General features: G+C 37.4%; 1 long non-coding RNA gene across 1 annotated transcript in view; it reads left to right on the forward strand.

Moving 5' to 3' along the window:
- Nucleotides 1–1873: 1873 nt before the first annotated feature.
- The window catches only part of LOC136019497 (uncharacterized), a 40120-nt gene continuing 15459 nt past the window's right edge, over nucleotides 1874–26534 (forward strand). Inside the window, exon 1 of the long non-coding RNA XR_010614912.1 lies at nucleotides 1874–1958. This is a non-coding gene — a long non-coding RNA (uncharacterized LOC136019497). The remainder of the gene's footprint in view (nucleotides 1959–26534) is intronic.

Here is a 26534-nt window from a genome sequence, read left to right on the forward strand (position 1 = left end):
ATGGTAAAATGCAAAGGAGGTGCACAGAGGGAAAAAGACCTGCATTCGTACTCGCTAGGTACTCTGGGACAAACCACTGAATATCTTTGAGTGTGGTAAATCAGGAATTTCTTTTCTGTTGAACCTCAAATCATAGAGTAAAAGTCTGTGAGAAAGATGTTTGGACACCTGTCTGGTGATATAACTATCTCTTTAAACGAGGAGGAGCTCATCTGCCTTGTGACATTGGGTCTATTGCTCTAATTTTCTGACAAATATTTTTATTTTTAATGCAAAATTATTTTTGTTTCATTTTACTAATATTTTTGTCTCAAAATCAAGAAAAGATGTGCCATCGTTTCCTTGTCATTTTTTCTTATAATCTCTGTAATGCGTAATAGTAATTTATTGAAGAAGACTAATTTAATTTTCTTTTTTTTTCCCCTTATTTGGTTTGTAATTTTCTTAGATATGCTGTGGAGTCAGTTCAGTGTTCAACAGCTAATGTAAATGCATGTGACAAATGTGATTTATGACAATTTGAGCAAAGTTTCAAAGTCAAGATTGTACAGAATATTTCACATTTGATTTTAATACACCACATCTTAAAATATTCTCCAGAGTGCCTTGCAGTTGTTTACTGCTTATTTGTTTTTAGATAGATATTGAACACCACCAGATAAACAAGGAAAAAACAATCTCACCTTAGTTCAGATGTCCAAGTATCTTGAACTCAATTCTCTGTGTTTTATTTTATTTATAATAGTACATTCCAGGGAAGGATAACGCATAGTTTTAGATGCTCTTGGAGCTTCCAAATTCACAGAGGGTTTATTCCCTCCCCCTCCCCACCCCCCCCCCCCACCCCCCGGTTTCTACACATACTCTGATTAATGTAGATGTGAGTTATGCATTAGTATCAAGGGGGGAATTTTACGGCAGCTGCTGAGGCGCAGCAAGCCTGAGTGGGTGGTGAGGAAAGAATAAATAGTGACTTTCCAGTAGGAGTTTGAAAAGGCTGATGAGGAGCTTATCTAAAGATATCTCATCTGTTCTGCTGTATTCAGTCTCATGGACTAGCAACCTAAAATGATACACACCATCAGAAGGCTATTGAAGGATCCAGTGCTGCTCTTACCTGCTGTAAGGCAAATATGCATTGATTTTTGTTTGTAGGTAGGAGAGTTATGCAGACTTAAAATGCAAAGCAGTATGCAGTCTGGAAGAGTGAGTAAAGTAACTGCAACAGGGACTGAAGTCAAAGAGAAACAAACTACTTTGTTCAGAGAGGTCAGCAATTGAGACTTGGAGGGCAAATGGGAGCTATAAATATACTGCAGAAATATTTGGAAACGTATTTTTACTGTCAGGAAGAATTATTTGAAATTCTTCCTCACTTTTTTCCACTTGTGGGTTGGGTTTTTTTGTTGTTGTTGTTGGGTTTTTTGTTTGTTTGGTTTTTTTTTGTTGTTTTTTTTTTGGGTTTTTTTTTTTTTTTTTTTTCCCAATATTTGGAACTTTCTGAAAGCATGAAATAGCTGTGCAAACTTTTTGGGAGTGACTGCAATAACTTCTTTCTTCAGTACCTTTTATGTTTTTAATCAGCTCTAATCCATAGCAGCTGCTACTGTGGGCAAGTGCATAGCAGTGGGGACTAAGGAATGTAAGATACACTAGAAAAAAAAAAAGGAAAAACATAGTTTAGAAAAGAGAGTAAATGATATATTCAGAAATGTTACTGGCAAATACACCCGGAAAAGTTTCACAACTGATGAAAAGTGGATCAGGGCTCAGCTTTCATAGAAACATGGAAATTCCTGGCTCATAAAGTCTAATCTTCTGCTACTGGAGGAAACTTCTTTGCTTATATGTTCTTTGAGCTTCATTGTCTAGTGAATAAGTAATCTGCTATCTATGCCAAGCAAGTATCCTTCTGGATCATCATGACTGGACTTAATTATCCACTCAGCACCTGGAGCGTGAGTCAACCTTTTCTGTTGCCCATCCCCTTCCAGTGACACAAATGCTTGTGGCAGTATTTGGCAGTATTTGTAAGGGAGGAGATTGGCTTAAACTTAGAACATTGTCCATGCTTTGGGCTATTGCTGTGGGTGCACCTGGAGGCATATAGAGAGGCATAAAGTTGTCCTGGGGGAGAGCTTTGGGAACCCTGCAAGTAAGTCATAATCCAAAACATAGTTTAGCAGTACAATTAAGAGGCTCCCTAAACCCAACAACTGGCATATATCTTTTAATATTATTAACATTTTTTAACATCCAAGCCTGTGGTGATATCTTGATAGGAAAACAGAAAATAATAATTGTTCTTTTTAACATTAAACAGTACTGTTCACCAGCATCTCAATTCATTTGGAGAAAAGAGGGCAAAAAAATCAATGTCCTCATTTTCAGACGGGAAAGCCAAGTCACAGAAAAGTGAAATACCTTGTCCTAGTTTGTGCAGAAATCTGAGTGATCCCTGGTGATCATTAAGAAGAATCCAGCCTATTCTTGGCTAATGAGGCCAAAATATAAGATGTTCTGGTTGTGGCTGAGGCAAGATCAGACATGTCTTGTGAAAGTGAAAAGTTTACTAGATATTATACCATGTTCCATTCAGTGGTGTGAAAGAACAAAGGTGAGAAAGGAAATTCTTTATTTGGAAATATTAGTTAAATTAGGACTGTGCATTGATTTCATTAAATAATGATTGGGATGAATTAGGAAAAAATGCAGTCAGAGTAATCTAATAGTTCAAACTTAAGGTTTGCACCAGTCTAGATCTATTTATTTTAAGTTTGTTCAATTAATGTGGAGCTCTTTTTTTTTTTTTTTTTTTTTTTAAGTATTTCGGTGTTCTCCATATCTGAACTTCATGGAATTAGTAGAGGATTCTATTAAGCAGTGACTTCACTAATGTAATTTGATGGCTCGACATCTCAGTGTGTCTAGTTTTCACTATTTGTTCTGCTTCAAGATTTGACATGATCAGTCAGATCTGAGAATTATAATTATACAGTGTAGAAATAGACTTCAAGATTTTGAGTCCCTACAGAAAAAGCCAGTGGGTATGTAATTAAGAATAAGAAAAAGGTCGACCTACTTTTCCTGTTTAGTCTAAACTTCTGATTGATATGTATTTATTCCTTTCTGTTTATCTATTTATCTGTTTCTCCAGTCTGTCACTAATAATCTTGATCTTTTTTTGCACTGATTGATCACTTAAACTAATTTCTAGCCTGGATGCTGGTAATTTAATAATGTGAGCCACTTAGGAGTTAAATAAAATCAATAAACCATTCTGTGACATCAGTGAGAGAAACACTGAAGTATCACTGTCTCATTATCCCTTTCAGCATTTTATATTAATATTTTTATATCTGAAGTCAACCAAAGATACTACTGAAACTGGGAAAATAATTCATAACATGTTGTTACATTTAACTATCAGCTTTTTCTAGCTTCAGATAATAAAAGCTAGGAAAGGCTGTTATTTGTTCAACCTCAGCAGGCATTCTTCATCTAATCAACATCTGGTGTGGGAAAAGATGTATTTGACTTCTCACTCCCACTTTTTATTATATCTGTAATCCTTGTTTTCCAGCTGTTTTGTTCTTCACATCTACTTCAGAAGTAAAAAAAAACCAAACAACCCTGATATTTTCTTAGCCAACCATCCCACAACTCAGATCAGTATAATCTGTGGAGAAATCACCATTTTGCTGAGGAGCTGAAAGGTTTCCCTCTGGGAAAATTTGGAAAAGCAGCATTTCCGACACTGGAATTATCAGGAAATAATAAACAGGATTTGTTTGGCAAAGAGTAAAATAAATGATTCATGATAACTGCACATAATAACATGCTTCCTCCACTTGAAGTATGGTTATCACAATTTCATCTCACAGATACAAACACTGGATTCATTTTTAAGTATTTTTAAAAGAAACCAAATGGAGCTGATCCTGTGGTCATACACTTTCAGCTAGCTCACTTGCCTTTGTAAGATTTTGGCTTTCAAAGGACAAATGTTGGTTACTCCATCTTTTCTGCAACACCTTTTGCCTATCTCTGGTTACCAAAAGCAAACAAAATTCCCAGTAAACAGCTTCACCTTCTGAAAGAAGATTGTGAGGTATGTCTGGGAATATTTGTATGAATCTCCTAAGCCTGGTATGTATCATGAGGAAAGGGATGGTAGCAGTTCCTTGCAAAGAGAGTCATCCCTCTTCCTTACTTAACACTTTTCTGGAAAAGCTATTTTCTTCTCTATTCCCTGTGTATCTAAATGAAGAAATAAACATACAACAGTAGATGAAAACCTAGCAGAATCTGAGATCTCTTAGGTTTTCTCTTACAATATTTTCCCCCTATTATACCTAGATTGAAAGTTTCTTTGATCTATTCATTGCTTGTGCTAGATTAATTATAATTATGGTTTCCCAGAGGCTTGAGTATAATTTGTCATTTCTGTCTCTGGGTGGTGACAGACACATTCTGCTAGGCCAAGAGCTGGACCATTTGTAAGTGTTAATACCATGCATTAGCACAGTTGTAAGCTTCTTGTTTACTTTCCTGTAAGCCCTATCAGATGTTGCTCTTTTGTTTTGGAGTTTATTTTGCTTCATTTTATTCCCTTCCTGATGAAGTCCTAGCAACAAAATACAGATTATTATGGCTTTAGAAATAAGCTTCTGTGGAGGTGCTAGATATAGTCCATGTGCTGTTGAGCAGCCAGTATAATTATTTTCTAAAATCTTTGTAATTTTCTCCCCAAATAATACTTTTCCAGATGGATGGATAGTGTAGTGCTACTGGCCTGCCCCTCATTAGGTTCCGATTTAGGGTTTTTAGCTCTATACTGCACATGTCCCTTCTACGTGCCAGAACAGATTAGCTCTACTGGCCGCTATGTAAATCCAGATGTTTGCCACATGAATAATTCTTAGTCTGTCTGAAAGCCCATGACACAGAATGGGAAGGATACTACATGCCAAATAACACTACTGGAATCCTACTTGCAATTACTTTGTTTTTGGGAAAGAAGATAATGTGCAGCATCCAGACCCAGGCCCCCAGGTATTTGCGCATCAGCACTCACATCAGTGTCCACACAGCCACCTCCTGGCTTCAGTTCTCTTCCATTGGATCTTTTTTGAGTTTCAGCTGTCTGAATTGTGAATGAAATGAACAGAATAAGCGAGAGGCACAGCAGTGGCATACAGTCTGAGCCAAAAATGGACATGCTTTCCACACCCCCACCTCCCCACCCCCCCCCCCCCCCCAAAAAAAAAAAAAAACCATCCAAAACCACCAACCCCCAACAGCAAGCAACTAAGGCATCTGCAGTCAAAAAGGCAAAACCAGCTCTGGACTGCACGAGGGGCTGAGAAGAATATAGGGGTATTGTACGATGTTACTGAACCAGATGACATGTCCTCATTTTAGATCATAGGCACACATCTGCTGTAAGAAAAAAAAAAAAGCGAGTTATATCAAAGGGCAATAAACAGTTCATTGATTCTTTTAGTGGAGGAGTGGGTAGAATCTCCACAAAAGTAGTATAGCATGACAAGGAAGGTTTGGCCTGTTAATAAAAAGCTATATGAGATTGCTGTTAAGAGTACAGTTCTTCTGTCCCACCCTTTCCCAGTTCAATGACAAGAGAGCTTTTTAAGCAAACCAAGAAAATTCTGCCCCCCCCCCCCCCCCAACTGTGCAGTTTATCTGCAGAGTATCTGGGAAAATAGCCTAACTTTTTCATTAATGTTGTAATTCATATGCCAGGATCACATGTTGGATTTACTACGACCAAACTGTTTCTGACCTATGGGTTTCTGGGATACAGTTTGAGCAGGAGGAAATTAGACAGTACACAGTAGTGTTTGACAGTCTTTTGTAAAGCTTCTGGATTAATAGTTGTAGAGTACTCACTCATTTGTGAAAACTGGTTTTCATGGTGTCATAAGTTATTGTCATACAGACTACAGAGGAAATAACAACAACAATGACAATAATAATCCTGGTTGATGAACAAGCTCATTGGTGAGAACTGGTGACATCAAGGAGATCTGGTATTGAAGAGACAAATTTTCATGACAGAACATTTCTAATGAACTACATCTTTAATTTCCTCTATACCCTTTTGCCTTCTTAAGATCTCTTTGAGCCACGGAATGGTCAGTATCCATCATCTGAGTGATGAATACTACATCAGTAAGCTGCAGTTTTCTGAGCCTTTTGTATAGTAGCTGAGTTTATATTTATGCACAAAAAATTTGTTTCATATTTCTTATAGCATTCTCTAATAATCAACCACCCTGCAAAGCATCCCACATTTGGATTCAAGGTGAGTAAAAACATTAGAGAGGAGAAATTGGGGATGGAAATGAAGGTTGTGGAGGGAATACAAATTCTAAAAGTGGAAAACTTGGAAAAGTACAGTGAAAGAGTAACAGTAAGTAGATAGCAATTTTCTCTGCATATGAATGAGGAAAGTGGGATCTTCACCTTTGTTGCAAAGATACAACCACTTTTACCTTTGTTGGTTTGGGGGGATTTTATTTGGGTTGGTTTGTTTGTTGGGGCTTTTTGTTTGGTTTTCTGTTTATTGTTTTTTTTCTCTTTAACATGGAGGAAAAAACTCAGTACATTAAAGTAATACATAATTTGGGGAGCTGGAATGTTGTTTATTTATTTTTAATCACAACCTGTTCCACCATAAATTGAGAATCAATGTAGCTCAAAATGAATCCTCCATTTACAGAACTATAATCTATATATTTTTACTTTCTGTTTGGCTCTAAAAGCTAGACCAATGGAATAGATTTCCTTTAAGAGCAAATGAGGGTTGTCTATTTCCCTTCCTCCCAAATCAATTATTATTTTTTTTTTATGTGTAAGCTGCTTTTTGCATTATTTCTAAACCTTCCTGTAAGTAGACTTGCAAAAAGTGAAATAAACTGTCTAGAGGCTCCATTAATGGAGTCCATTCATTAATGATAAGAAGCACTGATTAAGACTCTTACCTCAGTGGGGTGTCCCGATAATAGTCAAGATTTCTTCCAAAAATTCTTTTCTTTTTTTTTTCTAATTTATTTTATTTTTATCCCCAGAATTTATGTTATAATAAAAAAAAAATTAATTTTGTTACTGTTCCATAATTTTCTTTTTGGCCTTCATTTTGAATTTTAGTTTTCCCTACATTACGCTTGAGAGAAAAAACACACTTACTTAACTGCCAGCTCTTAAGAGATTAGAGACTAAATTGCCTTGGAAACTAGAAGTTTATGTAAAGATAATGGATTTCTATTATTTCACAACTCAGCAATCTAATTATATAGTGACAGATTTAGTTCTGATTACATCTAAATTTATGATTGGTTAAAATTTCATTGGCAAGAATAGATTAATGATTAAATATCAATTTATCTGTAGATTTTTGTAGTTTTATTTCTTCATCATTCAATCGATACAGATAATAAAATTAACATCATTGCAGGAACTTGTTTAAAAATTAAAAGAAAATTACATACTGAAAACCAATCCTGAATTTTGCATGGGACATGTTTAAACTGGGTTATAAAATATTACATATTTAATCTCACAGAGAAAAAACTCCTGGTGGTTGGACCCAGGTTATTCAAACTCAGTATTCAGAGATGACATAAAAGCATTTGGAGTGCCTATGTCAGCTAAAAGGATAATATAACTTCTCCACGCAGCATGCGCACTATCATCAGTATCAGCTTTGTATAGATATTCAGCTGTTATTCTCCATCCCTTGAGTCAGTGCTTTGTGGAGGATCTAAAAGACTTCCCCAGGCTGTATGAACTGGGCTGCAGAATGCTGAGGGATATCAGTGGTGCATCTAAGAAATCCATTTTCTCTCCTGCAAAGTCAAAGCACTCCTCTTGACAGGTGCTGTGAGGAGGAACAAGCTGGGCCGGTTTCATGCTTTTCTTGGTTTCATGCAATTTCATGCTGGTTTCATGCTGGTTTCATGCAATTCTTTCATGACAGCTAGAGAGAGAAGCAATGGGAGTGGTAAATTAGCAAACTAAGCTGGAACCTTGGAGGGGTGGAAGAGCAAAAATGGCTCTTTCTAATATGCAAGGAAACAAATAGCAGTTCCTAGACCAGCTTTTGGATTTTTGTATTTTCAGTGTCCTGTTTGATCTTGTCTGACTTGACTAAACCAAGAGCTCCTTTAAAGGAATACCTGTGATTGAAGGGGCATCTTATGCTTAGGTTTGATGGTGGATTTTCAGTTTAAAATTTTCCACTGTACTGTCACAATTATAAAGTTTATTTGCTCCAAGATGGAGCGATTACCAAAAACATTTGTGCAGTGACAATCCTTCTAGATTTACACTCTCAGCATGCAGCTCACCACCTGGGATGAGGATTATACAAGGATTAAAATATTTCTGATAAAATTATAATGTAATGTAAAAACTGCTTCCCTTGTTGTGGCAATTCTTCTTTCCCCAGTTACACACTTAAGCATGTGTGTTATTTTCTTTTGTTTTCTATGTTTCAATAGAGTACCTTTAGTGTTGTAAATTTTGATTAAAAGGTGAGTAGTTTGTGCAAAAGAACATGTCTGGAAAGTATGACTTTAATTCACACAGCTTGCACACTACTGGAGTCTTTTCCAATATCAATTCTATCTCATTCTTCTCATAAATATTCACAGGAAGCACTCCTTAGCTTTAAAACCTGACCCCAGGATCCATCAGCTCTTCCTTCTCACTAACATTACTGGACAGGGATTTTTATCTTTGTAATCCTGAGGAGCACTGTCATGATAATGCTAGTTTCTAAATAGCAAGAGGCAGTAATTTATTGAAATGAACACCAGAATATGTATTTTTTACATTCTTTCATAAATCAGAAACCTGAGGGTGTTTTGCTCAAACTTTCCCAAGAATTTTACCTTTCAACAGAAAAGAGAATTGGTAAATTTGAAATAAAGGAGCTATGCTTTAGAAAATCTTGAACAGGGACTTTCAAGTTTTGTTCACTAATGGATGCTTAAATGTGAGAAATCAAATTAGGAGTGCTATAAACGAAATTCCTCTCACTGCAATGCCTAAGTTAATACAATGCCTCAAACAAGGACTCTTTTTTTGCACGTTGTGCATGACGTTCAGTATGGTCTGGGAAGCTGTGGCTCAGAATACATGGAAACAAAGGTAACTGATAGTACTTGGTTTTGCTACACTGCCTATTGCTTTCAATGAAGTTGAAGATGTGGCAGTAGCATAGACAAGATAAAGAAAAGCTCTTAACAAATTCCCCAGTCAATACACTTTTCTTGGTTAAAATTCACAATGGCAAATGATGTGAAAGAACTTCGCATAGATGGACTGTCAGATAAACCTAACATGGTCTGTCTGCAAGCCAGCTGTAAGGAAAATTTGACACTTTTCAATCACTGTCTTCCCAGAAAACCTCTGTTTTTCCGGTACTCAGGGTATTCCATACATTTATCTTCTGGAGGTTATATACAGAGCAGTAATGAAGAAATACACCATCTATCAAGGTAGCATGCTGCAGGAACCAGGTCTAGGGTCCTGAGGTGTTGTGATGGGATTAAGGAGGTGTGGTAGTTGCAACACCCTGATGGGGTGATCAGCCAGAAGCCGGATGACACTTAATGCTGCCTCAGCTGGGTGCAGGTAGGGAGTGATGGGAGTTCTCTCCCCTTGCGCAAGACCCACAGCCCTTGAGCAGCCTGACCAAATGGTAAGCTCTCTCACACTCGGGTCAGACTGATTCTAAAGAGAGCTCCCTGTGTGTTGCTACATCTCTGTTGTAGAAACCACAACTATTCAAAGGAAGATTAAGTATCATTATGTAAAGTTAGAGAGCTAGTAAAAATCAGGAAAGCAAGCTACTTTATGTACTTGACTTGTGTACTTGATCTTAGGCATTGTATTTGTTGCTGAAAACTGTATCATCTACCTTATTTCAGTAGAGAAGCTCACTTGGATGAAGGCACTGAATGCATATGTCTCTGGGCCTTTGGGTTTAAATCAGCCATTAGCACTGCCTTTTATTTTATCCAGTTAACATTTATACACTCAGGAAGGGAATACCTTATTAGTCTAGCAATAGGGGTTTGTATTTTCCTCTTTACATCCTGAAGTACAGACAATAGCCCCCTACTGAGAGTTCAGGGTGCCTTTTTTTTTTTCCTCTTCTTTTTTTTTTTTTTCTTTTCATTTGATATGTTCTGAGGGAAGAGATTTCAGTGGGGAAAAGTTATTAACGATGAGTTATTGTTGTTTCTGTCTTGAAATTGTGGTGGAAGTGTAGGAAGGTAGGTAAGTGTTAAAGGCTGCCACATTCCTCAAGCAGCAGTTTATCACCTGTGTTAAGGGAGAGAACTGCTACCACACAGAAATTAGGATCAAGATGTTATTTTAACTATAATTTACATTACCTATGTCCTTTAACTTAAAATGTATGTTGCACTGAGTCAGCTAAGACAGAATAAGATTTTAAGGAACTTAAGTATAGCAGGACCTAATTCAGCTTGAACTAACATGCTACTACCTTCAATGTGAAATACAGACTATCTTGGGAACACAGCTGCATACTTTGTGGAGCAGGGTCTTGAAACAGCCAGAGGGATTAAATTAGTCTAACTAATAGTAATGATCGTTTTCTTGTAGAAAAAGTCACTGGAATTGCTTTATGTTTTCCCAGGTGTCTGCCTGGCTCTGGTGCCCCTCACTTGGGAGTTTTAGAAGGAAGGAAAATAGGCCAGCTCCACTCCCTGCCACAGGCTCTCTCTGCAACTCTCATCAGATAAAGCATTCCGGACAGCTGCTATGAAATACAGGCAATTGCCACTGTGTGTCAATGCCACGTTTGCAGATAGGGTTAACCCCGTCTTTCACAGGAATATACTCAGATATGTTATAAGGAACATATTGCAGATCAGACAAACAAGGAAGGCGTATCAGATGTGCAAAGTTTTCTTAAAAAAAACCACAAGCCCAGTAACAAACCGTTAAATACTCAGTGTTATCACTTATAAGGAAGAGTAAGATTAGTTTTCATAACCTTCTAATTCTCTTAGGAAGATTACTGGAAAGTTCTCCTCTAGAGTTGCTTATGTGGCAACATCAGTAACAGAAATAGAGCTTCAGTTCTTCCTGAAGTTTCTGTAAATTAAAGCTATAGCTCCCCATATCTGATGAATAGAGAATGCAGCAGTATTCTTAAATTTCCTAGGTTTTATAGAGACAGTGATTCACCCTTAGAGCTACTGGCAGTTGTGTGATAATTGAAGATAAATCTGACATTCTGTGGAACAATGAAGAAGCAAATATTTTTGAGTATCTTTTAAAATAGATATTTTCTTCCCCAGGGTATTTTGTTCTCAACAAATGCAGATTTAGATGTTTGTGTGGGGGATTGCAATCTGTATACTGTTTATTTTAGGGATAAGTCCTACAAAAGCTTCTTCCTTGTGAATATTCAAAAGTGGTAGATCAGAATATGATTGACTTTTATCAGAGTTTGTATATATTTTGCAAAGTGAGCCTTCTCATTTTACTACAGGTCATATAATTTTTCCCCTGTTTTTTCACCCCCATGAAGTGTTGACATCTCTAGTAGTGCACTTCATGTTTCACAGCACTGACAGGTGCAGCCTCAGTCTAAGTGAAAGGCGGGGAGACTTGGTGACTAAGTGAGTGTGATAATCCTTATCCCTCCCCAGTCCCAACTTTGTCTTCTGGGGTAATCTGCACAGTGCTAATTATCTTAAGACAAGTATTTAGGTACCTAAAAATGAGAATACTTGTATTTACAAATGTTAAGTGATCTAAATGTTTTGACACAAATTTCCCAATTATTTCTGCTGGTGTCTCTTTTTATAAAGCCTCCTTGGGTGCTTTTGTGAATCTTACACTTTCAAATATCTAACTGTGGCCTTCCTGCATGTTAGGGTGTTGGGTGAGCTGTTGTTACAGATGTATAATGCAAGAATATGGCACATGTTGATAATCAACCTCCCATAACATAGAATCTCCATTAATAACTGTCAAGTACTCAAGCTTGAGTACATCCATTTTACTATTAGCCCAGCTGCACACTGGAGACTCCAGGAAGGCTTTGTGCAATCTCCACTGGCAGCACAAGCCTGCCACTTGCAGAACAGAACAGCTGAAGTTTTCACAGTTGCAAATCAGATTTCTCTACCAGATTTCTCTACCAGAGCAGTGATTTTTAAAAGAGAGTATTTCCTTTTTGCCTAATTCTGCTGCTGTCTGTGTAACGGACAGAAGCAATTGAAATGTCCTGGGTTTATCCTTGCATTTTCAGCTGAGGAGAAAATAAACATCCAGGCACTGTTGTGCGGACAGAGATATGTGCCCTTATTTTCCCTGTTCTGCACAAAAATCCTGAAGTTATTTGTCCAGGTCATTTTATACAGTCAGCATAGCTCCTGACATGTGTGTTCCTTTTCCCCTAGAGCAGGGGACACAATAACTCATTACTACTGCAGGACTCTTCCTCAGTGATTTAGTCAACTCGCTGTCTGACTCCCTGATTAATTCACACTGCTTCCTCAAAAACTCGTACTTAATAAAGTGACAGAGTCCTGGCTCAGCAGGTTCCCCACTCTCTAGCAGAATAATCATGTGGCCTCCTGCAGCATGCAGGCTGCTGGAAAAGCCTCTGGGTCTGGACAAGCTATTTGGAAAGTGACTTGGCTGCAAGACAAAGCCATTCTGGCTGAACCTCCATGCTGCCTCCCAAGGAGATTGCCACAGTAGCGCAGATAGCCTATTAACAACCTTATCTGCTTGCTTCTGTCTCACTGGGCAGCAAAAAATACCTGTTTAAAAGCAAACACAAAGGCTGTCAAACAGAAAGGGAAAATAATCAGCTGAGGTCTGATATCAGATGTGAAGTCATGGATTGGTGACAAACTGCGTATGTGCAAATCAACACATGTTTAAGAGCTACTTATACACAAATTCCACTTTTTAGAAGCAGCCGCTCGTACCGGTCTTCATAGTTGCACCTTGGTTTCATCAGCCTGGGGGGCCTTATGCCTCATGTATGGCTTCATGCACAACTACTAGCCCATGTTCCTCTTTGCCCTTCCCTACCTTCTTCTAGATGATGATTTTCACCTTTTGCCTAGTTGCCAGTTGGTATCTCAGCATGTATCTTTGAATTTTCTGCTCTTTATCAGCAGCCTTCTCCCTCATGGCCAATTTCTATTTCATGGTAATATGCAGAAAGTGGATATATATATAAAAGAGCTAATTAGGAACTTTAAATTGAGTCTCAGAAGACCCAGGTTCTGTGCTTAGATTTAAAAAAAATACTTCTTTGTCTCCTGAATATAAATCTGAAAATATAAAACTTTCATAGCAACTTAGAGCATAGAAAGAATCTGTTTCCTGTAAATACAACAGTTATTTGTACGGGCTGTAAAACAGGTGTTGCACAAGATGACCTTCAAAGGTCCTTTCCAACCTCTTGTGTAATATTTATACACCTGAGCAAGAAAAGTAGTCTAAGGATGTCTTATCTTACTACTTTAATAACCCTGACAAATTTGCTGTAGCGTTTCATGCATGTTGCAATTATGTCTGAGAGACGGCAAATTAGCAAATTTCTGTGTCCTACAAAAGGAATAAACTTAAGCTGTAACTGTGAGGTGGGACTGGGAATGCTGTAACATCAACAGAGTGCATGGAGCAGCGATTGCACCTACCTAGTTAATTCGGAAGGATTCTTTTGACAGGCCCTAACAGGCATGAACACCCTCTGGTGGCAACTTTCAGTGATCTTGCTGTTTTACAGAGGATGTGCAAAAGAGAATGACTTGTAGTTTGGAAATGGCCATTCTAGCAGGTAAATGCTTCTTTCTACAGTTACCGGTATATCTCAGAATGTTTTCAGTAGCTGTGAACAACAGTTAGGAACTTGAGACCCCTTTTCTTCCTAACTTTGCTTTCTCTGCAGGCTTCTGCTATCTGGAGTCTACAGAGAGTCAGTTTTGAGATAGAGTGGGAAGGAAAATAAAAATACATCTAACTATAAAAGATTATTCATGTATTCTCTTTATAGTTATCCTCAGCACTTTCCTGAGCTTGTATCAAAACTTTCTTTAGCTCCACTGCCCACTTAGAAAGTATGACATTGGGCAGTTGTCCTGGTTTTGGCTGGGATAGAGTTCATTTTCTTCCTATTAGCTGGTATAGTGCTGTGTTTTGGATTTAGGATGAGCATAATATTGATAACACATCAATGTTTTATTTGTGAACAGTGCTTACATTAAGTCAAGAGCTTTTCATGCATTGTGAGCATACGAGGGGACACAGCCAGGACAGCTGACCCCGACTGATGCAAGGGATATCCCATACTATATGGCATGGTGCTCAGCATATGAGCTAGGGGAAAACTGGCTGGGGATTACTGCTCCGGAAAAGTTTGGGCATCGTTTGGTTGGTGGCGAGCAATTGTTTTTCATTTACATCACTTGTTTCTCTTGGGTTTTTATTTCTCTCTCTCTTTTTCCCATTATTATTATGATTATTATTATTGTTATTATTAACTGTTCTCATCTCAACCCATGAGTTTTCTTGCTTTTGTTCTTCCAATTCTCTTCCTCATCCCACTGTGGGGGGATGGGTAGCAAGTGGCTGTGTATGGCTTTGTTGCTGGCCGGAGTTAACATGACAGCAGAATTTCTCTAGAGGTAAAATATGTCACACAGGTTTGTTCCATGATAGTGCACTGCAACAGCTGTATGAATGGAGGGTGATGCAGGATGTTGTTTTGTATAATTTCTGGTCTCAGATTCTAGTATTATTGTTTTTTCTTGCAGTACAGATGCTGTAAATGAAAGCCTTTCCATTAATGTTTGCAATAATGCAGCAAAGCATTTTCTTTGCTCTGTAACAGTATTTCTTGAACTGCCGTGAGCATGACCCATTTATGGGCTCCAGTCTCTCCTCACAGCTCTCCTTTGCTCTCCTTCTTTCCTGCTCTCAAAACTCCTGCAGCACCTGCACCTATTATTCCTGGGAGCAACACTGCTCATCTAGGGCAGAGGGATGAGTACCAGTTAAAATTACTGAGGCCAGTTATAGGAAGACAGAGCTGTGCTCAGCAGTCTCAGCTAGTGTGATTTCTGTGACTTGCTTATGACCACTAAAGGGCTATAAACCACAGTTTGAGAAACATTGTCTAGAAATTTGGCTCTGGTTAATAACTCCAGAAACTTAGGCAAGTTATACTTGATTAAATCCAGTATAAATAAACTTGGATTTGGGCCCAAGTCTGAAAAATCTTTATTCAACACATTTTAAAGATAAAATGCTAGTAAATGTCACTAAAATGTTAGACTGAAATGTTACCTGTTTTTTCATTACTGTCACCATTTTGTATCAGGTTTTGTTGACTTTCATATCTCTGCAACAATGGAGATGCCATTCTCATTTCTCTTCAAGGCAAGAGAAAAAGAGAAGAAAGAGACAATAGCATATTCCCTGCATAGAACAGGATAAACAGACAGCCAGAAACTATGCATTTTAAAAATGAATGTCTACATTTTATTGGAAAAGGTTGACCTTTAATGCACTGGCATGTATTTCTCCTAATCTGCAAGAAAGCAGAACAGTGACTGGCAATAAAATGGGGATCTAATGTGTCAAAAATTTACATTTAGTTTGCATATAATGGCTTTTCTATTGTTTCTTTTCCTTGTTTCTGTTTCACAACATGCAGTGCAGTTCATTTCATTTCATCTTTCTATATTCTGTCTAATGAGACAGAATTTGAGTTACTCCTGAGGGAGAGACCAAAAGGTAGACCCAGCTGAATGAATAGATTTCAAAACTTAAGGCAATGACTTAGAAGGGAAGACAATCCCCCACAAGCCATCCATACGCAAAATACATAAAGAAAGTTCCCAATGGACTGTGTAATTCACAGGGTATCAGAACTCCCGCAAACCTAAGAGAAAGCAACTGAATTTCAATGATAAGATTAAATACAAAGGTACCAAAATAAAGAACTGACATGGCCAGCTCATCAAATTATTTATTCTGAAAGAAGTCTACAGGTTCATATGGGCATTAAATCTCAAGAGACTTATTAACTAATTAGTTTCCTTCAATATTTTATCTTAATTGATTGCATATTTTTCAGCCTGCGCAGTCCAACGTTATGCTTCATGTTCTGAGACTGTTGACTTAAAAAAGTAAAAGACAATATCTTCATGTGGTCAGACGCACCATGAGCAATCAGCCTAAGATAGCAGCTCAAGTCACATTTAATCTCTGCAACATATTACAAGGGTGCAGTCTAAGTTTGATTGCTATTAAAAAGAAAGGAAAAAAAAAAAGAAGGAAACATCCTTCCTCCATTATTTCTGTAGGCAGCTGAAACAGTTTTCAGCCTTGTTCATCAGTGACCCTGAAACCATGAAACCTGATGCAATCAAAACAGTGCAATGGGGAACCTGTGATTAAAAAGAGCCAAAAGAGTAGATGATGGCAGTGAGGATAGAAATTGCTGATAGGGACCGCCTTAGTTCACCCTTGGGAACAACTGAACAATAAAACCATGATAAACACAATAGACAAAATAGATTGGTTTTGAATTTAATAATCGATGCCACAGAGTAGCAAAGATATATTAAGACGATTAAGGGATTGGAACATCTGCCATAGAAGGAGGGGCTGAGAGAGGTGGAACTGTTCAGCCAGGAGAAGAGGAGGCACATGGAGGTCTTCTCCATCTATGTAAATATCCGATGGAGGGAGAAAAGAAAATGGAGCCAGACTCTTTTCAGTGTTGCTCAGTGACAGTACAGGAGGCAATGGGAATAAACTGAAATACAGGAAACGCCACTTAAACAGGACAATTTCTCACAGAGGTACACAGGATACTGAGAAACACACTGGAATAGGATTCACAGAGAAGCTGTGGAGTCTCCATTCTTGGGGACATTTAAAATCCAACTGGTCATGTCCTTGGGCAGCCTGTTCTGGTATGTCCTGATCTGAGCAGGGCTGGATGGTCTCCAGAAGTGTCTTCTCAGGCCATCCTGTGATTCTCTGAGCTACTCATTGCTTAAAATCAGTTAGTTTTGCAGCATTGTTTAGTCAATGATGTAAGCTGGTCAATTTTCATACAGCAACATTTGCATGAGTTGCCTCATAAGCGGGGAAATGACTCATAAAAACCTTACAGCTACAACACAGTTTTTTTCTGATCCATCTTTCAGGAATACCACTGAAGCAAAGCTATCAAAAAATTGACAAAAATAAGGTAGATTTTGTTTACTTTCAGCTGATGCTTAGTGGAAGTTGTAGCTAAGGCTGCTTCTGACCTCTTTTTATTTCAATTTCTAATTCAGCAGTTTTCTAATAAAAATGTACTCTTAATGTAAAAAAAAAATACTTCTTAGAAAACTCGATTTTCTTTCGAGGCTATTTCTGGCAGATCATTCTTAGCCTGCCCTTTGTATATTTTTCTGATTTCTGCACTGTACCTATCTACTGTCTCTCATCTTACATGATAAAGTCTGAAACTAACTTATTTTGGTATGTGTTCATCCAGTATCTAACACCAAGTGCCCAGTAACCCTACCAGTTTTCAGAAAGCAAATTAATGGCGACAGCAGTGATAAAGTTGATGTTTAAAAGGTAGATTTTCTCAAAATGACAGCATCTATTTGCCAGGTTTCTGCAAATAACTAGTTTTACCTCCCATATTTGCTGTCTTGTATATCCCTGTGTATTTAATACAGGTTCTACTGAATATAAACCTAAGTAATTATTTCTAAAGTCTCATTAAGACAAATTATAAAATTTTATTTTTGAAGGATCTTAGAAATAGGAGCAAGTCTTCATTCTTCTAATTTAGGAAGACAGGAAACAGCTTGTATTGTTCTTACAGCTCCCAGTCTAGGAGGACACATTGGTCTTTGCAGAAGCTTTCCTTTGCAATTTTCTTTACTAGCCTGCCCTCCATGCACCTCCCTGATTTTCCTGCAACATTGCTCCTTCTCCTTGTGTATTATGTGAATATCACCTGCATCAGGGCAATTGGAGGCCACCTTCTCCCTCCTCTTTCAGAAATATCCATATGAACTGGATGAAGACAAAAATGTGGTAGAGCAAACAACTTTTCCTCATAGTCCTTGTAAGTGTGTGTAATCAGTTGTTGCTCACAGGCTACAGACACAACAGGAAAGTGGAGGTTGTAAAGCAGAGACTGTGAGCTTGGGTTACTCTAATATTACAGTATCATCAGTACATGTGCACTAATTCCACATCTAATCTTGAGTAAAAAGTATAGCTTATCTTTATTGCTACACAAGGGAAATGTTGGGCAGGAAAAGGAAATTAATAGGAAGGGGTAAGAAAAGTTCAGTTCAAATACAGTTAATACATGAATTGGATTATATTAATAGAGATGTAAAAACCATATTTAACAATCACAGTGCTTTAGTTTTGCTTAATAAGCTGGTCTTATTTTAAAATTACTTTTTTGCTGAATTGAACACTACTGTTGCTTCCAGGGATCTGCAAGAATCTATTCAGAAACACCCACAGCACATGCTAAAATATATACTAGAAACTAACAGCTTGACATTTACATGGCTTATTTGACTTCTACAGATGTCAAAGAAATCACAGCAACCTAGGGTGAAATTCAACCTTATTGATCAGCCCTCTTTCAGTCCTTTTTTAACTTGACTGGACCATAAATTTTTGTTAGGTTCCCTGAAGATGGATGAATGTTGCTTGTAATGATTAAAAATCAGCAAGGTTAGAAAATTTACATGTGTACTTTGCCAATGCAAGGCAAGCATTACAGTGAAATTATCTGTGTGATTTCCAATCCTGTTAGCAGAATGTAATAAGGGTACCTGATCAATTGTACTCTACTACATATCTATGAAAGCAGCAGCATTTTCATCAATTTGATAAGAATAATAAATTCTATCACCTACTCTCTGAGACATCCTGGGTACCACAGAAAATTAAATACTCTGTTTGTATGTTAATCAATCGTTAAAAAATCACTGTTATTGGCATTAAGTGCAAAATAATGTGGATTAGAAAACTGATGGTCAAAGGTAGCTGAGCACTTGAGGTTAGGACATGTGATATTTATTCTACTGTGGAATGTACAGCACACTTAAATCAGAGGTAAGGTTTCATTAAGAGACAGCAAGAGAGAGCTTATTAGCATAAACTGTCCATTTCCAATAGGCTTTCTGCAGCAAGCATCCATGGCTTGAATATCAGTATCATCCAAGCATGCTTTCCATTGCATTACCCAGTTAGGTACCAGAGTTCATTCTGTGAAGTACCATAAATCACTTCTGATGGAGTGAGCTCTTAAGAGTGCAAAGACTTATGTGTCTGTGAGAAGGGGCATGAATGAAGAAGCAGGAGCCTGGGTATTTCCTAATACTTTCATAGCTGTAGTGGAGTCCATGGGCACTTGTTATTTTATTTGTTTGAATGATTTTCTGTATGCTGGAAAAATGTTGTACTTCAAGATTGTAAAATGCCAGGAAGGAAGCAAACTGAGCAACTAGGAGAGCAGAATTAGTATCTGGGCACTACTATATCATCCTCTAGAAGATCTATGCTTGGCTGACATCTACAGGATTTAAATAGTGCAGGTTTCAGTCTTTGGGAAAAAAAATTAAAATGGATGGATATGTGTCCTGATACCAGCGCATATCCCTTTGATCCCTTGTCCTGCACCAAGACTATGAGAACATGAATCCTAATGACCCATAGGAAGTAAGATCAATGCTGCTGATTATAAAGGTATTCTGGACAGAATGCTGTGTTTGGATTTCTAAGTAACAACAGCCTTGATACTAAGGCTATGTCAGCAAAAACTGTGAAAGGTGCTTAACTACAGTAGATGTGTGGATCTGATTTTGTTTTTATTTGCAGTATAATTACTAACTTGTGGTTCTTGGAGCACATATGGCTCACAAATAGATGAATTGTGACTCTCAAACATTGCTTCTGAATTTTCCAGGAGTTCACTTATCCTTCAGGTATGTGACATATATCCAGGAAGTTTTAGCTACATCAAGCATGCAGTCTGCAGCACCAAGATTGCTGGATGTCTATGCATTAACTAAGTAATTTGGCCCTGTAATTTTTGTGATGCAGTCTCTCATGTAGTAGCCATATAGCCTGAGGCTAGAAAGACTGTAAAAAAAAAAAAAAGACTGACTCTGAAAGAAACTGTAAGATATGTCATCCTCCCTAAGAACTGTGATACACAATTCTTTGGCTGATAACTGCTTTTACATCTGACTGTGATAGTTTCCAATGGATTAGAATTTGTAGGTGATTGGACCAGCTTACACATAGATTCCACCTGAATGCCCTTGAAATGGGAGTTCTGTTCAGTCACACAGAAGCTTTAAGACCAAAGACCTAAACTGCTTGCAAATTATTTATCCAATAAAAATATAATTTAGCTTTCTTAATCTCTCTGTAGAAAATAAAGAGCCTAGTCTCTGGAATCAGAGCAGAAAACAGAGGTGAGCTGGGAGCTGGACTTTGATTTTTATGCTCCTTGCTTTTAATAATTTTTGTTTTCCAGTAAAACCAATCTTTTAGGAAAGAATTGGACAGGCACCCCACTGTTTGCCTAGAGTGGCTTATAATAATGTGTTTGCACGAAGACGATCTTTTCATCAAGAGCTAATCCGCCAGTGGGTCTCAGTGTGATAGATATATGCACTGGCAAGGATGGCTCAGTATCAAGCCTTTCACTACATTTATTTCACATGGTTAATAAATGTTTATTAGGAACAGATTATGCTTAGTACTTGTAGTTCATCATGCAGATGTGCTTTGTGCTGTGTTTCAATGCAGGCATAAATATGTCCCTGATGATTTCAGACACTGAATACTGCTCCTTATTTTTATCAAATGTAACCTCTTTCTTTTTTTTTCTGGTTACTTTTTACTGAGAAGTCTGGTCTGAAGAAGCTGGATACTTCCATCTTACAGAGCTACTCAAAATATGGACGACTTATACATAGATGTTTTTACAAGCTCCTCACCTCCCTCTCTTGTAAAAAAGATGAATTTTTTTAAATAACTGATTTGGAGGTTTAGGGACTAGGGGATTTGACTGAAGTTTTACTTTAATTTATGGTTGCCTCCTCCTTGATTACCCCAAAGTATAACCTTGTGAAAGAGCATCAATTTTATATCTGATCCAATTACTTTAATGCAACTGCTAGTTTAATGATTAGAATAATATTTTACTGATTTGGGCAAGATGATAAAACTTTGTTACAGGTGTAACAGCATTTCAGACAGAAAAAGTGGAAGGCCTCTATTTATATTTATACACTTAACCATGACCTGAATTAAAAAAAAATCACCTCTACAAGACAGAATATAAGGTTGTGCTCAACATTAACCATGTTCTTGAAATCATGGTAGCACCAAAGCCTTCCAAAGGAATAATTACTCAACTTTTAGAAGTTGCAGGGAGTTAAGGTTTTTCCACTTTCAAAAATGTTTTTAATTCACACCAGCATTAGCATTGTGAGTTGGCTTTTATCTTTGGACACACACACAAAAAAAAACCTGAGATTGCTCTTTAACATCTGTACACCCAAGTATGAAGGTAGGGATTTTATAGTGCCTACTCTACCAGAACAAGTAACGTCATCAATGATCTAGGACAATTCTGTATTGTTTAATTTTCATCAAAAAAAGTTAAAAGTAAAATTATATTTTGTAATGACTATCCCTGGAAGGTATTGTGTAAGGTGACTTAATTCAACCTGTCATTATAAGAGCTAAGTTATAATGAAATGTGGGGGAAATTGATTTTGCCAATTTTGGTTACTTGCAGCTTAATTATCATTGATTTAGTGCTAATGCTGTATATCTCATGCAGAAAGCCTGGTAAAGGATTTCTTAAAATTCACTAAAGCTCTTTTTCTCTTCCAGTTTTGTATTGCATAGAGTATACTTTTAAATGCAGATGCATTGATTATTATAGATGAACCATGGGTATTATCCAAGTTTCACATGAATTGTTGTCTCGTATCTACAGATTTCCCTTCCTCCCTCTTTTCATCAGATCTGACTGTCAAAACTGGCCAAGTAATTGGGACAATTAAGGTGCCCCTGAGATACAATTATCCTTTATGATTTCTCTATATGTTTAAGAAAAATGATGATTGGCTCACAAAAACAGGTTCCCTATGGTAAAATGAGAAAGAGGATACTGGAAACGATCAAATCAGCTTTAATTTCTTGCACTTAAACAGTTAATAAAATAATTTAACCCCAAACTCTTCCTTCTGTGCCAGAAACTTATGCTACAAAGTAACACTTTCAGTATACGTAGACAAATAAATGAGGATCATCTCTGTTCAAAGTATCCTTTGGTGTATTAGGATCCTGATAATGACTCCTAGTTGCTAACATGAAGAAGATAAATGTGACAGCCATTTTCCCATGCTCCACTGACTATTCATTCACCTAAGTACATAGACAATCCTTCAAGTACCCCTTCAGCCTCACAGCTCCTCTGTGGCTGAGCAGCCTTATTCCCACTTTCATAGAGAAAGAACTGATTTAGGCAGAATGTCTAATCCTTATTATTTGGGCAGTTTATGGGGAGAGGCTGGATGCTTACCCCACCATATAACTGCTAGACCAATACCACTCACAAGGCCATGGGGGTAGAACATGCCCATCATGAAGCCATCAGCATTTGCAACAATTCACTGAACTGGTCTTGACCACAAATGTCCAGGGCTCTTCAGAAATTCATTGTCCAGCTGAAGAAATTTTATTCTGCCCCCCTGCCTGCACCTCCAGCTAATTATAAATTATAAAATTGAAGTAAAAGCCTTGACTTCATTTTGTGAAGAAAATTCAATCAGTAACATGCAGCATTATTATTGCTTAGATTGATAACACCATTGTACTAGTAGAGCACCCTCTTATTTCCAGACTTCATTAAAAGAATAGAATACTAAGGAGTTAATATTTCCCTCAGGTAACTGAGGTACACCATTTACTTCAATTTCCAAAGAATACATAGATTTAAAAGAATAAATATGACACAATGGTACAGGAATAGGTATATTCATGAGAATAATGTTTATACCACATCTATTCCCCTAGGCAAGAACATACTCTTTTCCACCTCCACACCTCAGCTGTATGTTTCTACAAATCCACATTTATACAATTACATTCCTGAGGAAAAAGGAGCAGCGATTGTTTTAAATTAATCTCCTTTCAGCCCAGAAACAATTCTTACACTTTTTTTGTCATGGCTACCAAATCATTGCATTCCCTGACAAGAAATAAGTTCTCATTTAAGACACATAGTCCTACAGAAAATGCCAGTCTTTAAAGTCAAAATATGGTACTATCCTCTCATAGGGGATAGGTTGAAAAGAATCTGTGAAACAGAAATCAAAATTTGGGGAGATTGTGAATTGCAGGCTCTATTCAAATTTAATTTGCCTTTTATGTACTGCAAATACTCTATATTTATAGATTAAAGATTTTGGGAAGAATTTTGGTTGCTTAGCACCTTTGTGTATTCACATACATTCAGCAAAGTGTATGACTATACAGTTACCCTCTCACAGCTCAGTAAGATAGTATTTTACATTTGCTTTTCATTCTCCTTGGCTGACTGACAACACGTATCAGAAGGCAGTTTAAAATCCAGTACCCCAGCACATATGTTATCTTCTAATAAGCAAGCACAGGAAATAGCAGCTACTTCTTTCACCCCTGTCTCACCTGGAAATTGTGTGTCCGTGGTCTGTTGAGTGAGGTTGAAGACCTCACTCAACAATTTGCTGCAGCAGCTGAAAAGGCAAAAGCAGTGTCTTGACAGCAAAAGATAATGATGGGGTTTAGATACTGAAGAAGAGTTATGTCCAGATTCAGCCAGTCTGAACTATACCTAAGATTTGTTCCTCATGCCTCTTGGATACATAGGTCTAGAATCATCTGCTTGAAACAATGAGGACCAAAGTGGCTGATCTGAGCATTTCCCATCTCTACCAGAACTTAAGCATAAAAAAAGGGCCAAGAATTCACCCCCATATTCCATGGCAGCTTTGGCCTTAACTCCTTGTCACCACCTACATGCATCTACTTAGATCCAGAAAGCCCTAGGGATTTTTGAAGGTTTGTTCTGGAAGAAAGAAAAGACTGTGTTGCTTCCTTGTATTTTCATTTTCCCCTGTGCACTTGCCTGGTTGCTTCTCATTCACTTGCTACCCCTGGATTGAACTGGCTGCAAGTATAAAAGAGAAAAGAAATGCAGCTGACTATATTGGCAGGCATGGGTGAGACTGTGAAAGAGGGTTGATTGTTTAGTCAGCAAGGCTCAGATTCTTTAAACTTTGTCATTGTCCCCAAATGAAATGTGTCATACAATTCATAGCTGATTTGCTTAGCCAGATTAAACACTAAAATATTAAAGGAGGCTCTGAGATGCGTTTACTTCCTTCAGAGAACCCATGCCCTTAGTACCCATTTGTTCAATGTATTTACTTTGCCCTGAGTCTGCTCCAGCCCTCCTACCACTCTGTCACTATCAACTCCCCCTAGGCAAATTTGACCCATTGCTGGTAATACAATGACATTTAAATTGTAAAAAATACATTAAGCTGCATCAGAGGACTGTGTTCATCTTCATGTAAAATACTAAATTACCCTTTGCCTGTGGGAAAGGGAATACCTCAGAGCAATTTCTTGGGTCTCACAGTAGGGAAAAAAGCCAGAATGATATTTCCCCCAGAAATGTTCCAAATTGCTGAAAGAAGTGTCCCTCAATGGCTAGAGCCCACAGAATTCCTATAGCCACACAGAAAAAAAATATACTGAGGTATGTGCCCTGTTCACCTGAACGCTGGTCTATTTTATTTTGCATCATCTTGCTTAAGTTTTGTGAGCAATATTATTCAGAAGGATTTCTGAAGCCTTTTCTACTAACTGGCTTTTGTCAGAGGTGATGTCAGTCAGTACAAGATATGCAAATGTGTTGACAGAACAAAGATTTTGAGATGTTTATAGTTCCATATATATATAAATAAAAAAATTGACAGGGTTTGTTCTATTCCTGTTTTCGTTCCCTTGGTAGAGGCTGAAGGTGAGCTGAAATAGAAATTCTGGTTAGCTCTGGTTTATAAAAAACAAATGTCAGCTTTCAGAGTCCTCAAAGCTCATGGAGATGGGGATAGAGAAAAGGCAAAGGCAAGAATTAGTACTACACCCAGCAGCACGACTCATGAAAACCCACAGCATCCCTTCCTCCCTTTATTGTCCCTCAGTTCTTTTGCTCCCCACTTACAATTACAAAAAAAAAAAAAAAAGTAGGACCTATTATAAAAACTGTTATTGCTTTCTTACATTTTCATGTGAACTCCTTTTTTTTTCTTTTAGCCTCTATAAGTGGTTGGCAAAATATATACAATGTTTTGGTGAAAAGAAAATTGAAATTTATATTTTTCATTTATTTTCCATGTTATCACCTTTCCTTGTGTAGGTCTGCTTCTTGTCTCTTCCAATTTATCTCTGGAAAAGTAATGGGAGCAAGGCAGGGAATTATATGCATTTTAAAGGCTTACTTTCAAACAGTTTTCATTGAAATTTCAGTTTTAGTAAGAGGTTGAGCTTCCAAATGATCTTTCACAATGCCTAAAGAATCTCAACCAACTCTTTGGATATATGTGTTAATACCATAGTAGTAATAGTATACAGCACAGACTGGCAGTACCTGGGCCTGTTTTTTTCCTGGGTTTGTTTTCTTTTTTTTTTTTTTTCTAAATATCTAAAAATCCATCAATTCAGTACAATGCAGCTGAAATATTACATTTATTTTTTTTATCCAGAAATATTTCAAATATTAGTGTATTTTTGAGTGGCAGGAGTGAAAAGTAAAGTTACCTTATTGTTACCAATATTGAGCTGAAAGTATTTCCTTAGAACTAGTGTGGTAATTGTCTTCAGTAATTGCAAGGCTGCTAGCTACTTGCTGTATTATCTAAAATCCTGGGTCATCTTTCTGTAATTTTGATCAGCATGGTTTTCACTCTGACGTGGTTTTCACATTCTAAGTATTAGACATCACATTCTAAGTATTAGATGGTCAGTGCTGCAAAGCACAAGAGGTAGCACATTGTATTATCTGCGTGCTACTAAAACGTATCATGCAGAAGTTGTACGTTAGCAAAATGTATCTTACAAATACATTTTTAAAGCAACACCCTGGGCTTCAATGCTCCACAAATAATGCATTACAGATTCCCACACTGCCTTGATTTGGTCTGTGCAGGTAAAGAAGAAATAACATAAGATTACTGAAAGATCTTTTAATTTTGTGAGATGTAATCCATGCGATGCATGGGTTTAGGTGCTATTATTTTGTTTCCTGCTTTACAGAGACTTCAATTCTGAAATGTCAATTATCTACTGAATCAAGTGTACAGTACAGGAACTAGTAAACATAAAATAGCAAATGC

The sequence above is a fragment of the Lathamus discolor genome, chromosome 9, assembly GCF_037157495.1.
Source record: "Lathamus discolor isolate bLatDis1 chromosome 9, bLatDis1.hap1, whole genome shotgun sequence".
Taxonomy (NCBI): domain Eukaryota; kingdom Metazoa; phylum Chordata; class Aves; order Psittaciformes; family Psittacidae; genus Lathamus; species Lathamus discolor.